This window comes from Dunckerocampus dactyliophorus, chromosome 6 (assembly GCF_027744805.1).
Source record: "Dunckerocampus dactyliophorus isolate RoL2022-P2 chromosome 6, RoL_Ddac_1.1, whole genome shotgun sequence".
Lineage (NCBI taxonomy): Eukaryota > Metazoa > Chordata > Actinopteri > Syngnathiformes > Syngnathidae > Dunckerocampus > Dunckerocampus dactyliophorus.
The window spans coordinates 20,592,702-20,605,641 of record NC_072824.1 but is presented as its reverse complement, the minus strand read 5'-3'; the positions used below and the strand labels follow the sequence as shown (position 1 = coordinate 20,605,641).

At 40.2% G+C, this 12,940-nt stretch overlaps 1 protein-coding gene across 15 annotated transcripts in view; it reads right to left on the bottom strand.

The window, feature by feature from the left end:
• adgrl3.1 (adhesion G protein-coupled receptor L3.1) overlaps window positions 1-12,940 on the bottom strand; it is a 194,045-nt gene that overhangs the window by 180,156 nt on the left and 949 nt on the right. The gene's annotated exons all lie outside the window — the stretch shown is intronic.

Sequence of the window (12,940 nt, the reverse complement as noted above, 5' to 3'; positions counted from 1 at the left end):
TGTTCCTACTGTTTGGTTTTAGACTTCTCCAAAGAATACAATGTAGCTTTGGAGAAAGTTTCCTTCGAAGTCGTTGTAATGACAGTAATCATTCTACTAACACAAACCATTTGTGAAACAGGCAAATTGCAAGCATGTAAACCCACTGGCCATAGCATTAGGTACACCTGCACATTCTATTGGGATCCTATACATGAGCTGTATTAAGCAAAGATAACTAGAAAAGCACTCGGAGAGCGCAGACCCCGCCCAAAGCGCCATAGTTCCCCCCATATTGTGATTTACACCATAAATATTAGTCCTACATTGGTGTGTGTATCTCACTCTCTTGGTTGATGGATAAAATATCCTAATGTGTTCCACAATTGTAGTTTAAACGCTGCAAAAACTCAAAATCTAATAAAAAAAGAAAGATTTGTCTTATTTGTAAATGCGCAGCCATCAACATAATGTAATATGTAATTTAGTATTTGTAATGTCGGTTAAATAATAACTATTACTCTCTTTTTCCAGTAAATCATTACAGTCTCGGTTGGATACAAATATAGTCGTCCTTCGTTTAGCGCGGTTAATTGGTTCCAGACCCGACCGCGATAAGTGAATTTCTGCCAAGTACGATTCAATATTAATAAACTAAATATTTGTATAGTTAGAGCATAGAAAACCTGTTTATGACTTTCAAAATACGGGTTTTAACATTATTAGAGACCTGTAGACATAAAATAACACCCCAATTGTCACTTTTACACTCCTACTATTCTTTGTTTACACCACATTGCGCAGTCTACGGTATCATTGCAGGGACATAACAGACAGCCGGCGCTAGCATAGCAAGCTAGCGAGCTAAGTAGTCAGCCTCTCCAATTTACTTATTCTAATGTTAAGAAAGTGTTTCAAACGGAGTGGGGAAGAAGGAAAAAGAAATCGAAAACTTACCACTTATATCTTTTATCCGATTACTCGATTAATAAATTTTCAGCAGAATACTAAAATATTCAATACTGTAGCTCCAGCCCTGGTAGACATCAAGTGGTGTTTTTTTTACCTGGAATCGTTCATGAAAAAAGTCACACTTTTAGAACAAAGTTGTAATATTACAATCATAAATGCATCACATTAAGATGGAGACTGTTGAGGATGTTGCCAAGTAACACTTCAGCAGAGATTCTCAACTGGTGGGAAGGACCAAAAGTGGTTATTTTGTTTTTGTTTTATTTTGGTTATTCTTCTTTCTTATTTTGAAAGACATATTCCTTTGTATATACTCAATGCACATATACCAAAAATACTGAAATATCACATTTTATGGTCTTATTCCGTGTAGTTTTGATATTTACTTACATTGTATGTATCATGTTTCCCCTCATTTCCTTAATAATGTGCTCTGAACTGCACTTTGTACATGTCATTCATTTTGCATAATGCTGTGTCTTTAAAAAGATAACGGGATATTTTCGTGATTGGGTGCCAGGGCGACACCAGTTGAGAACCCCTGCTTCGGTACACCTTGGACAAACATTGAAAGAGTCAATGTTTTGGCACCTCATATGTAAGTTAGTGTGTTGTGTTGTGTAAATGTTAGCGCTTGCACACACTTAAATCACCTCTTTTGGTGACTTTGTTCAATAACCTAACCAGAAGTTGTTTTTTGTTTTAGTAAATTACATGATGGCATGTTTCTTGAGAGCGACTGTGTAGGAATTTTGACATTCAATAAAGACCATTACAACTTGATATTGTTTTCTTAAACACACATTTATTCTTTAATTTGCCTATTTTCTTGAATGACAGCGTAAAACAATGCCTTAATTATTTGGCATTATCAAAGTTAAAGACGGTAATAACGTTTTGATGGCCAAACAAAAGGCAAGCCGTTGATTGGGCAACGCATCCCTGCAGATGTTGTTTAACAGTGTGATTACAGTTTCCTGCTGAACAATACAATCATTGAGCAGGATTACGGCATGTATCACTCGCTGTAGTGCACAAACACAAACACACACACTTGTATACACACACAGGAGACAGCAAGAGTCTGGCCAACAGTTCACATTCCCTCCGAACGCACCGAAGCTGAGACAGAAAGCTGTAGTGTTTTTCCAGGCTCCCCAACAGTTTGAGCTGACTAAGATAGTTTTCACTGAGGGGTCGTTCTTATCGAGGCCACCGGTGCAATGAGTCATTCCGAGCCCTGAGATTGGAAAGCCAGCCATGGAGTTCAGGGAGAGAGTCCAGCTTCACCCTCAACCGCTTTTAGCCGAGCAAACGTCTAATCAGGTTGCGAAGTAATGACGTCGTCCTCTCACGCTGAGTGAACCTCTAATAAGGTTGAATTACAGACGTGGCGAGCTTCACACGATCGGAGAAGTGAAGTGAGTTGAAACGCAGGGAGATGCAGTTATTCTTTGAGGGGTAATAGATGCTGGAAGGAAGGATATGTTAACACATGACCGAGTGCTTTCGCTGGGTGAAGAAGACCGTCAAGGATTTGGCCTCATTAATTCAATACAGCATAAAGATGTCGTCCTAGCTCTTGAAAAGGCGGCTTTTGAATTAGGTTAAAGCGAGGCTGCTGAGGCTGTGAATGTGAACCATCATCACATTACGAGGTAAAGCTCTGAAACCCAACCGCACTCTTTTCTCATTCGCAGTCTACTATAATCACAGCAAGGCAGTTTTGTTTCACGGTTTAAGCCAAGGGTGACTATTTATTTATACAGGAAGGTTTGTTGTCTCCATGAGCCTCTGTTTATCTCCAAGGCTGAAACATTTATCTTGACGTGCATAATCTACATGAAAAAGCACTGGAGCCAAGAGAGTACAGATTTCTTTAAAAAGATTCTTGATAAAAGTGTTTTTGTGGAAATCAGCACTTAAGGTTCTTTGGACTAAGCATCTCTAGTAACCCTTGACTAACAAAATAGAAGAAGTTGAGATAGAACTGTTATGCTCTCACTGATATACTATATACTCCTTTCAAACTCACAATATTTTCTTTTCCTTTTGTAACTGTCATTCAAAGCAGTCATTCTTGAGAGTTTATTTTTTTAACTTGTTGAGTTTAATAAAAATTATTAGCCCTAACCAAAACCTTTTCAGTGTTTTGAACTATTGCAAAAAAGTAGCATCTCTATAAGCTGAAAAACCGCTAAGAGTAAACACAATTTGATCCTGAATGCTGATCAAGTTTGTATTTTGAACACATTTTTTCCCATAGGACACAATGAGAGCGTGCAAAAAAGTCATCTGTTATTAACATTAAAAAAGTAACAGCAAAGCACTCCATAATCTGTCCCGTTTTAGATCCCCTTCACACATCTCACATTTTAACATTCGTAATTGTCGCACAAGTGTAAAACGAAGTTTATCGTCAAGTAGTATTACTATCAATCGTAAAACACACAAGGGACGACACATAGCGTAAATGCTTTGTTCACGTAATCTTAAACGTATTCTAACCTTAAAAGTAAATGGAACCTATTCTCCGCTTAACACCACCTCTTGACATTGCCCCTTCTTTTTGGAATAATTATCGCAAAAAGCCAAGGAAAAAGCTCACTCAAATGAGGTCTTTTGAGATCTGCAGTATGTTGACCATTTCTCGCATGACTTCATGAATGACATTGGTTTGAACTACAAAGTTTTGTGTATCTTCTGGACAACCTCAACTGCATTGGATAATATTTCAGCATTACAGCACATCTGCCAGCTTTGTGCCATTTCCTTCTGACAGGGTTTGCCATTTGTTGCAATTTAATCTTGCACAGGTGCAGGGACACGGCACAACTTTTTGTACAGTTTCCCAGTAAATTCTCAAAATGAAAGCCCATTCACACTGCCTGATCTTTAGACCTCTTCATCATTGCCACGACCCAGTTTATGTCTTCTGTCTCAATCTTATTCCCATTCTCTGACGCCATTAGCTCCTTTTGAGTTTCCACTCCACACAATCGCTCAGCGCTCTTGTCACTTCCACTTTTTGTCACCATCTACCATCTAGAGGCAAACTCAAGAGCTTGCCAGGTGATGTAAATGTTTGCAAGGAGCCCTCTCTAATCAGCACAGTATTTCTGCTTCCACAATGTACACAAATCCCGCACTTCTGTTGTGATGTTAGCAACAGCATCGAGTACGTCCTTAATTCCAAGCTCAGTAATGTGACAACAATGTAGAGCGAAGAAGAGAAGCAGAAGGAGAGGAGGAAAATGGAGCGTGACAAACTGCACTGCAGCAACCCTCTCACTTCCCACCAAGTTAATATTGAGATGCTGCTATGACGTCCTCCCAGTGTGAGTCGAGAATGAAAGCGGTCGCAAGATCATTGCGTCATGTGAGCGATTGTGTTTCAGGGTCAGGCCCCACCCAACAGTTTTGTTTAGACATAAGACAACCCAAAAAACACAAGTGTATAGAAATGAATGCATTGTTGTTCAACGTGTTGGACTCACGCATGCACATCAACCTCCATATTGAGTTTGATGAAGATCATGACATCCGAACAATCCATCTATTTTCTATCCTGGTCAAGGCTGTGAGGAGATGTGGCCCATCCCAGCTCACTATATGAAAGAGGCGGGGTACACCCTGGACTGGTCGGCAGACAATTGCAGCAGACATGTAAACTAACAACCGTTCACACGCACATTCACAGAAGTGAACCCACGCTTATTTGAAAAACTTATATAATAATGACATGCCCTAACCTCAATCTCAACCATAACCGGGGTTGGAAATCTCTGGATAGCTCACAATATGATACGAGGCTCACGATCACGAATCTCAATACAGCGATACAGTCATCCCTCGCCACTTTGGACTTTGTTTTATACATTCACTCTATCACGCTTTTTCATAAAACAATCATGCTGTTTTGTCTAGTGGTTAGCATCTTGGCCAACACAGTAACAGTCTGGAGATCGGGAAGACCTGAGTTCGATTCTCCCTTGGGCATTTCTGTGTGGCGTGTGGAGCATGTTCTCCCCGTGTGCGCGTGGGTTTTCTCCGGGTACTCCGGTTTCCTCTCACATTCCAAAAACATGCATGTTAGGTTAATTGGCGACTCTAAATTGTCCATAGGTATGAATGTGAGTGTGAATGGTTGTTTGTCTATATGTGCCCTGCAATTGGCTGGCGACCAGTCCAGGGTGTACCACGCCTGTCGCCCAAAGTCAGCTGGGATAGGCTCCAGCATACCCCTGCGACTCTAATGAGGAGAAGCGGCATAGAACATGGATGGATGGATGCTGTTTAGTGATTGGATACTGCCTATTATTAGTCCAAAAATATATATGCATATTTAAGCAAATTTGTACGTATTTCTTTTCCTAAATTAAGCATTTTCAAGCAATGGCTAAATGAACTAAAACACAAATATAAGGTATACAGACGATGCATTCAAAGACACTGTTTGCTGATCACTAGGTTGCCGTAATGTTACTGTAATGTTCAGTGAAACATACAAGCGCCAGACACGATCGCCACAACCACATTGCAGGTTTGAATTATCCCACAACAAGCACAGTGATCCCTAATATAATCCCAAGTAAAAACTCGGGCTACCGTAACCAAAGCTAAAATTGAACTCTGAACCCCCAACCTCACTTCCTGTCCTCCCGCTATGCTGCTGGAACACATTCATAGCAACACACACCAGCACACGTTTTAATGTCTGAAATGGCTGATTTTCTGTTATTCTGTCTACAATATCGGGTAATACTAGTGTCAAGGTGAGTGTAGGGGTGTTATTTCAAGTCTAGATGGCTCTAATAATGTAAAAAAAAAAAACAATTTAGAAGGTGGTAAACAGGTTTTCTATGCTCTAATTACAGAAATATTTAATTTAGAAATAAGGAATCATACTTCATGGAAATTCACTTATCACCGTCGAATTAACTGCAAAAAAAGAGGGATTATGGACTGTGACTATCAATATATTGCTCTTAATAACTTACGATGTATGGAAGGTCCTTACAAATACACACAGAAACGGCATGTCTAACTGCTCTGCCTAGAAAAGACGAGTTCACACTTGGCCGTGCCGGTAAGTTAGTAGGCACAGTTTTCTCTGCGAGCATGGTACACTAACACTGATGGTTCTCATCTCATGTTTATATGCCAGTGTCATCTGGAGCAGAATAACGCTGCCATCGTTATGCCATAGCGGAGTTCTACTCAGATGTAGCCAGTTTCCCACAGCTGCCATCATACTGAATCAACAGCACCTTTGCTTGTTGCAGGCAAGTAGCGTAGCACTCTATTTTGCCTTAGTTGCTTCAAGACACCATTAATCAATGACTAATCAATTCTACATAACAGAGCAGATTCACTGAAGAGCACTCACTCAATTAATCAATTATTATGCCCATTCTTTATGCCCAGTGGAACTTCTGCGCACAATTCAACCAAACTTCTCTAGAAAATGATGACTCCGATCTGCCTGTAATCCAATCTACATTTCCATTCGTTGAAAAGTCATCAACCGGTGTCCCAGAACATATTTTGTTCAACAAAGGTTTCACTGTGTTTAGTTTGTACTCTGACTATAATGAGGAACATATTTTAACATTAAAACTATGACAAAAAAATAGCCTTACAGCACGTCCTCTATGTTTGTGGAGAATATCGGTGCTGCAATTGACACATTCAGGTGCACTGACACTGAAAAAATGTTACATTTAAGTAATATAATACAATGCAACTTCCCTGCTAAATTCATGCAAGGTTTTTTGACCCAAAACCCAATCTGTGCAAACCACATTGCCTCATGTTTAGACTTGTTCATCGTTGCTACTATCCACATCATTATGGAATATTTGTGCAGCATTTAGCCATCGTTTCCAATTAACATGCTAATGGTGTCCATTCTCGCTTAAACAAATTTGACTCAATTCCTGTCCAGCATAGTCACACACAAGCTGAATGCATGCCTGCAGCTCGTCATGATATCCAAGTATGTGTATGTGTGTGTTAAAGTTGTCAAATGTTTACTTTCATTACCTGGAGGTTTCGTTGAGACCACAAGACAACAATGACGGTGCATCTCTTATTCACATCGCAGGATGCTTCCAGAACAGGGTTAATATTGTTATATCACTCACCACAATGTCAACCAAATATTGTGCCGCATTAACAGCTCGGAAACAAACAAAGCCATTAGTCAATGAAGCAGAACAATGCGAATGTGCACAACCATCATAATTTGCGCCCTGTTTTCCCCCAACAAGCAGCTCCGTCTGCGCTGTGAATCATTACAAGTGAAATGAATCAGTGACCTAATTAAAGAAGCATGGACAGACAAACAGGAGGAGTGCTTTACTCGCACACATTCCTCTACAGTACACTGCATCACGCTGAAAGTGCTTCACATACATCCCATCCGCTAATGTAAAGCTTGTTGCTGTAGACTGTGACCCCCCAGATGCTGGCTGACACGCCGACACAATGTGACGCCACACAGAGGCTGGTCAAGGCTGTCAGCAAAGTAAAACTCATGGATACCTGCTGGGATAGTGGGCATGGCAACCACGAATACCACCAAGACAGTTAAAGGAATAAAGTAGCCTCTCGGACATCTATAACAAAGAATTTCAGGAAATGGAAATGCAAAGTAAGTGTGTGAACAAAAGAAACCGAGGCACAGTGATTTTAATAAACATGCTGAATGCAGAGGTTTCAGTGACATTTATCTGATCATATGAATTGATTTTTTAAGGCTCTAAAACGTGTTTGCTTGAAGAGGTCTACAGAGCATTGGCTGTATGGGATAGTGGATATGTATGCGTAGTTAAAAGATATCATTTTTGGGGATTTTGCATAAAAATGAATGCACTGTAATGGGTAGAACACAGACAAATGAAAGGATGTCTTTGATGGGAATAACGAACTGACTGTTGTGAGTTCTGTCAAATGTGTCAAGGTCATGGTTTTATTTGGAGGGCCCTATGAAGTCTGTTTCATTTTTTCCCCAATTCCATTTTTCAGTTTTTATTGTTTTAATTTTGTTTTTACCTTTTATGTTTTTTTTTTTACAACCATACAGTGTGCACTTTTTGTGTCAGTGAATAAAATGGCCATGAATAAAATGCAAAAATCCTTACTTAAAATCCTTATTTATTCCCTATTTATTGATGCAACACATCGATGGACAGTTTTGCCCAGTATTTCAGAAACGGGTGAAGCCTCGCCAACTTTTCTAATGGGATGTCAGCCTGTGCACACATTGCTACAAAATCTTCAACAAACAGTACAGCCCATGCTTGTGGTTAAGGAAGACGTAGTTGCTTTACGAGGAGTAAAACACACCACGGTTTAAACACACTCATACTGCACACACACAGCCGCGCTCGCATGCTCTACTAAGCTATGCAAACCCAGCTAGCTTCCAGTCCCTCCAGGCGATGAGTAAGAGTTTTTTCGCTGACTTAGCCGGTGTTTCAGTTGGCTGCTTCCACGTGTTGTTCAGTTCGGGATGGGGCGGGTTCGTGTTTGTGAGAGGTTTTTCGCCATGAATGAGCGGCGCGCTGGGGAAATATTTCCTCACACAAACGTTCCTTCTCCTCACGACGGCAGCATTTCATTCAGGCGAGATTCTGCGTTTCACGATCGATTGCGTCTTTATTGTCCATTTCCACGATTCTGTATTTTTTTTTCAAACATGCTTGACAATTTTACACGAAGGAACATCACATGTTTACACTTACAGCAATCAACATGTCCAAAAAGGAGTACGAAGAAGCAGATCTTGTTTAATCTGAAATCCGTTCGATTTTTTTTCAAAATTCTTTTTTTTTTTACCTTTTATACTTATTTTACCAGCATAGAGTGTGTTCTTTTTGGGTTAGTGAATAAAATGTCCATTAATAAGAGAAATGAATGTATGGCTAACTTTTCTAACGGGATGTCAGCCTCTGCGTACATTTCTACAAAATCTTCAACAATGTCACCGATGAAATTCAAATCGTGTTGTTAATGTAAAATATTTTTATGACACCCCTATTTTATTTACACAAATATACAAGTATATGCAAACAGCGCTCTTGTGTGTGTTGAGAACGTCTGTTGACAGTTAAGATGAGCTGGGCGCAAGAATAAACGAGCCTCTCGTTTTTTTTTCCACTCAGAACCTGCACGTCCTCAGCGGGCATTGTAAAACGCTTGTTTATATTAAAGCGGTAAAGCACAACACTCATCCAGCCTGAGTCCCACACACACAGCTTACTCTCCTAAAGTAAGCCAACCCCGCTAGCTTGCATTCACGCTCCGTAAGAGAGGAGTTTCCAAGGTTTTTCACCTGTGTTTTAGGCCGTCGTGTCGACATGTTTACTTCGAGAGGGGGGCGGGTTCGCGTTTGTGATGAGATTCTGCCACAATTGAGCGGTCCGCCAGGGAAATACTTCCCCCCCACGAACGTTCCTTCTTCTCACGATGACAGCATTTCATTCACATTACGTCACTTTCCGCGAGATTCCACGTTCAACGGTAAATTCAGTTTTTATCGCCCATTCCGTCCACAATTCTGTTAACGAAATCACAGGAAATCGTCTCCGTGTCTCTCTTTGTTCACTTCCTGTTTTCATGTGTCACCATTTTCTAATAGGGAGAGAAAAAAATAGACAATGTGCAATAGAGAGGCAACTTATGCAATTATGGGAGAAATGGAAAAATGAAAGAAGAAAAGAAGTGTACAAAAATAAATACAAATAATAAAGATAAATGAATGAATATAGAACTATTTGTGGGATTCATTGTTGAATAATTGTGTTTTGAAACAGCTGTGGTAAAATGGAACACACACTTGGCTGCAACCAGCTGAGCACCTGTTGATTCAGTCTCACTAGTTTGCTGTCTGAAGAGGTGCAATATGAGCCCAGCTATGCCAGGTTAAGCTACATCCACACTACGGCACAACTCCTCAATACAACACTGACATGGAAACAAGAATTCACAACATCCCTCCCATCATTACAAACATATTTCATCTAATTCAATTTGCATTTAATTAAGTCTTCCCCATCGTAAATCACAGTTATTTTATTGACACAAACATCCATTTGTTTTTAGAGATATATGCAGTATCTCATTTTGATGTAACTTGGAATTGATTTTGAAGGCCTCAAAGATGTTTTTGTTTGAGCGATTCCCGGCCATTCAACATAATGTGATAGGGAGGAGTGCATTCTCATGCATTAGCTGGATTTTGCACAAAAAGCATAATTAGGAAAAAAAAACACAACTGAGAGTAAAATAATAATTTTGCAGATGTACTGATGACATATTCGTATTGTCTTTTTTCGTACATTTTAATTGGTTCTGAAGGACTCGAGCATATTTTTGCTTGCATTATTACATTGATAAATAAGAACTACCGAAGAGCCTGATTTTGGTGGAATTTCTACATTGCACTATCGTTGGCAATGAAAGCGATGCACCGTACAATGACTTTAACAGATGCGCTGATGGTAGGGGTGTCACAAGACACTCAGACAATGCCCAAGATTGGGTCTACGCGACGAGATGAGATTTTAATTTTACTTTTAAGAAAAGTACAATGTAAAAATAGATGACAATATATTGCATAATAATACATTTCTACTACATTATACTTATCTGCATTCTGTGTGTATGACACGCGTTGCACATGGCAATGTATTGAGGCCGGCAAAATGATTGAGTTCATTTTCATTTATTGTGTGAATAATTAAATGATTTGTTATCGTCCCAGGCCTGGCGCCCACTTTTTTATGAAAAACAAATCTTGTCACGTTTTAATCTCGCGATCTTGCGACAGCCCTAGTTGACGGCAGATGTTTCAAAGTCACTTTTATTGTTTTATGCATTCAAAAAAGAGCCCTGACTGACCTTGAGGTGTTACATTATGGTGCCGTAATTTCAAGGAAAAAGTCTTCTCTCAAGAGTATTTTGTTGGATTTTCTACGAAAGTTAGGGCACTGGGTCACCTAATTATTCAACCCGGATTGTAAATGACATCCGTCGTCATCGTACATGCATATCCAACATTCAGCCGTATGCAGGACCAACAAAGTTTGGCTAAAAGACTTCATTTGTTTGTTTTCATGTTCATTTGTTTGCAAAGTTAAACAAAACAGTAATTTCTCAGTAAATAATGCATACATATTAAAGCCACATACACAAAGTGGGCATCTGTGAACCTATTCATCCATTCATCCATCCATTTTCTATTGGGGTAATGCGTGAGCAGGAGCCTATCCCAGCTGACTTCGGTTGAGAGGTGGGGTACAACCTGGGCTGGTTGCCAGTCAATCACAGGGCATCAATGGCCACTTTAGAGTCTCCAGTTAACCTAGCATGTATGTTTTTGTCATGTCGAAGGAAGCCAGAATACCCACATGTGGGCAGAACATGCAAACGCCACACAGAGATGCTCCAATAGAGATTCAAATCTTTGATCCATGAGGCCGAGATGCGAACCACTAGACAGCCCTTGGCAGGTGACATGTTTTAGTGCTATTTTTTTCTAATCCTTTGTTTTTCATTTCGGTTTTGAAATTAGTAACAGCCTACTCTCAAGAGGATTAATTACGGTTTCATGACCGAACTGAGGCATGACATGTTGGCATTATGTGCCATAGATGAGTGTTTTCTGAGGAATATCCTGTAAGTAGTAAAAGCAGTGCATTGCAATTAGCAGAGAATGGACAAATGAAGGCAATGCAATTTAATGATGCTCCTCTGATCTTTTATGTGTATTATATTTGCTTTTGAAGGACTCAGAGGTGTGTTTATTTGAGTTGATTTATAGAAAAAGGAGACTTAACCGAGGCATGACATCTTGTTGACATGACGTGCCTTTTTCTTCAAAAAATTAAGTAGGATTTTGCACAAAAAGTACTGCACTCTAATTAGTAGAAACCGGACAAAGCTGTCTGAGATGACTTTGACCTCAGCAGATGTGAGCTCGTGCGATGGTGTGTTTGCCTGAGTGCTTCTACAGACCCAAGTTTGCCAATTTAGTAGGATTTCGTTAAAGAAAAAAAAAGAGTTCACTGCAATTAGTAAAAATTGACAAATTAAGTCCCTGAACTGTAGGATCGCTTTTACTTTACCAGATGTGCTGATGACAGATGTTTTACCGATATTTATCTCATCCGCAAACATAACGATATCCTCGGAGACGGGTATGTGCTTCAACAGATGCCGCCAAAATGGCAGTCAAGCGAATCTTCATCGATAAAAAGGCACAACTCTGGCAAAGACATCCAGACGACTGCCTGCACTGACCATTTCCCCGTTGGCATTCCACACCTGACACTTTTCTTTCTTTTTAGCTGCAGCATTGACAGATGAGTCAACACATTGTCACCCACTCCAGCCTTAGCGCCTGCATCCATGCCGCCTTTGTAACACACACAAAGAATGTGCACACTACATCCAAGATGAGAGCCATTTGGATGCTGAGTGCAGATCGCCAGTGATTCACTTGGGGTCAGTGTGAACCCCCCCCCCCCCCCCCCCCCCCAAAAAAAAAAAAAAAAAAAAACAAAAAAACAACCAAGCGGATACTAACGACAATTTCCCAGTGAGCGTCAAATAAGGGCGGACTTTTTTGCTGTCCAATCCACATTTTTTCTGTCAAGAAGTGTTCTGGATAAAGCAGCAACAATGAAGCTTAAAAGCTTGTTATTGTGTTTCTTGCTGTGCTGCACCTCCAAAGATGCTGCCACCTTTAGTAGTTTTCAGCAACACATCAAGGTCATTTACAACCCAGGGCGCCTCCTCAGTAAATAAGACTCACAGCTTTCACTCATGAATCCGCATGATTGACATATCCCGGGGTGCGCTGGCCTGCTGGATGCTGCTTTGATTGCAGAGTGGCTGGATTTGCTCTGGAATTTAAGACTTTCTTGTTCCACCAAAAGGCGAGACTTATTGCATCCCAATATATTCAAATGACAGCTTGCTA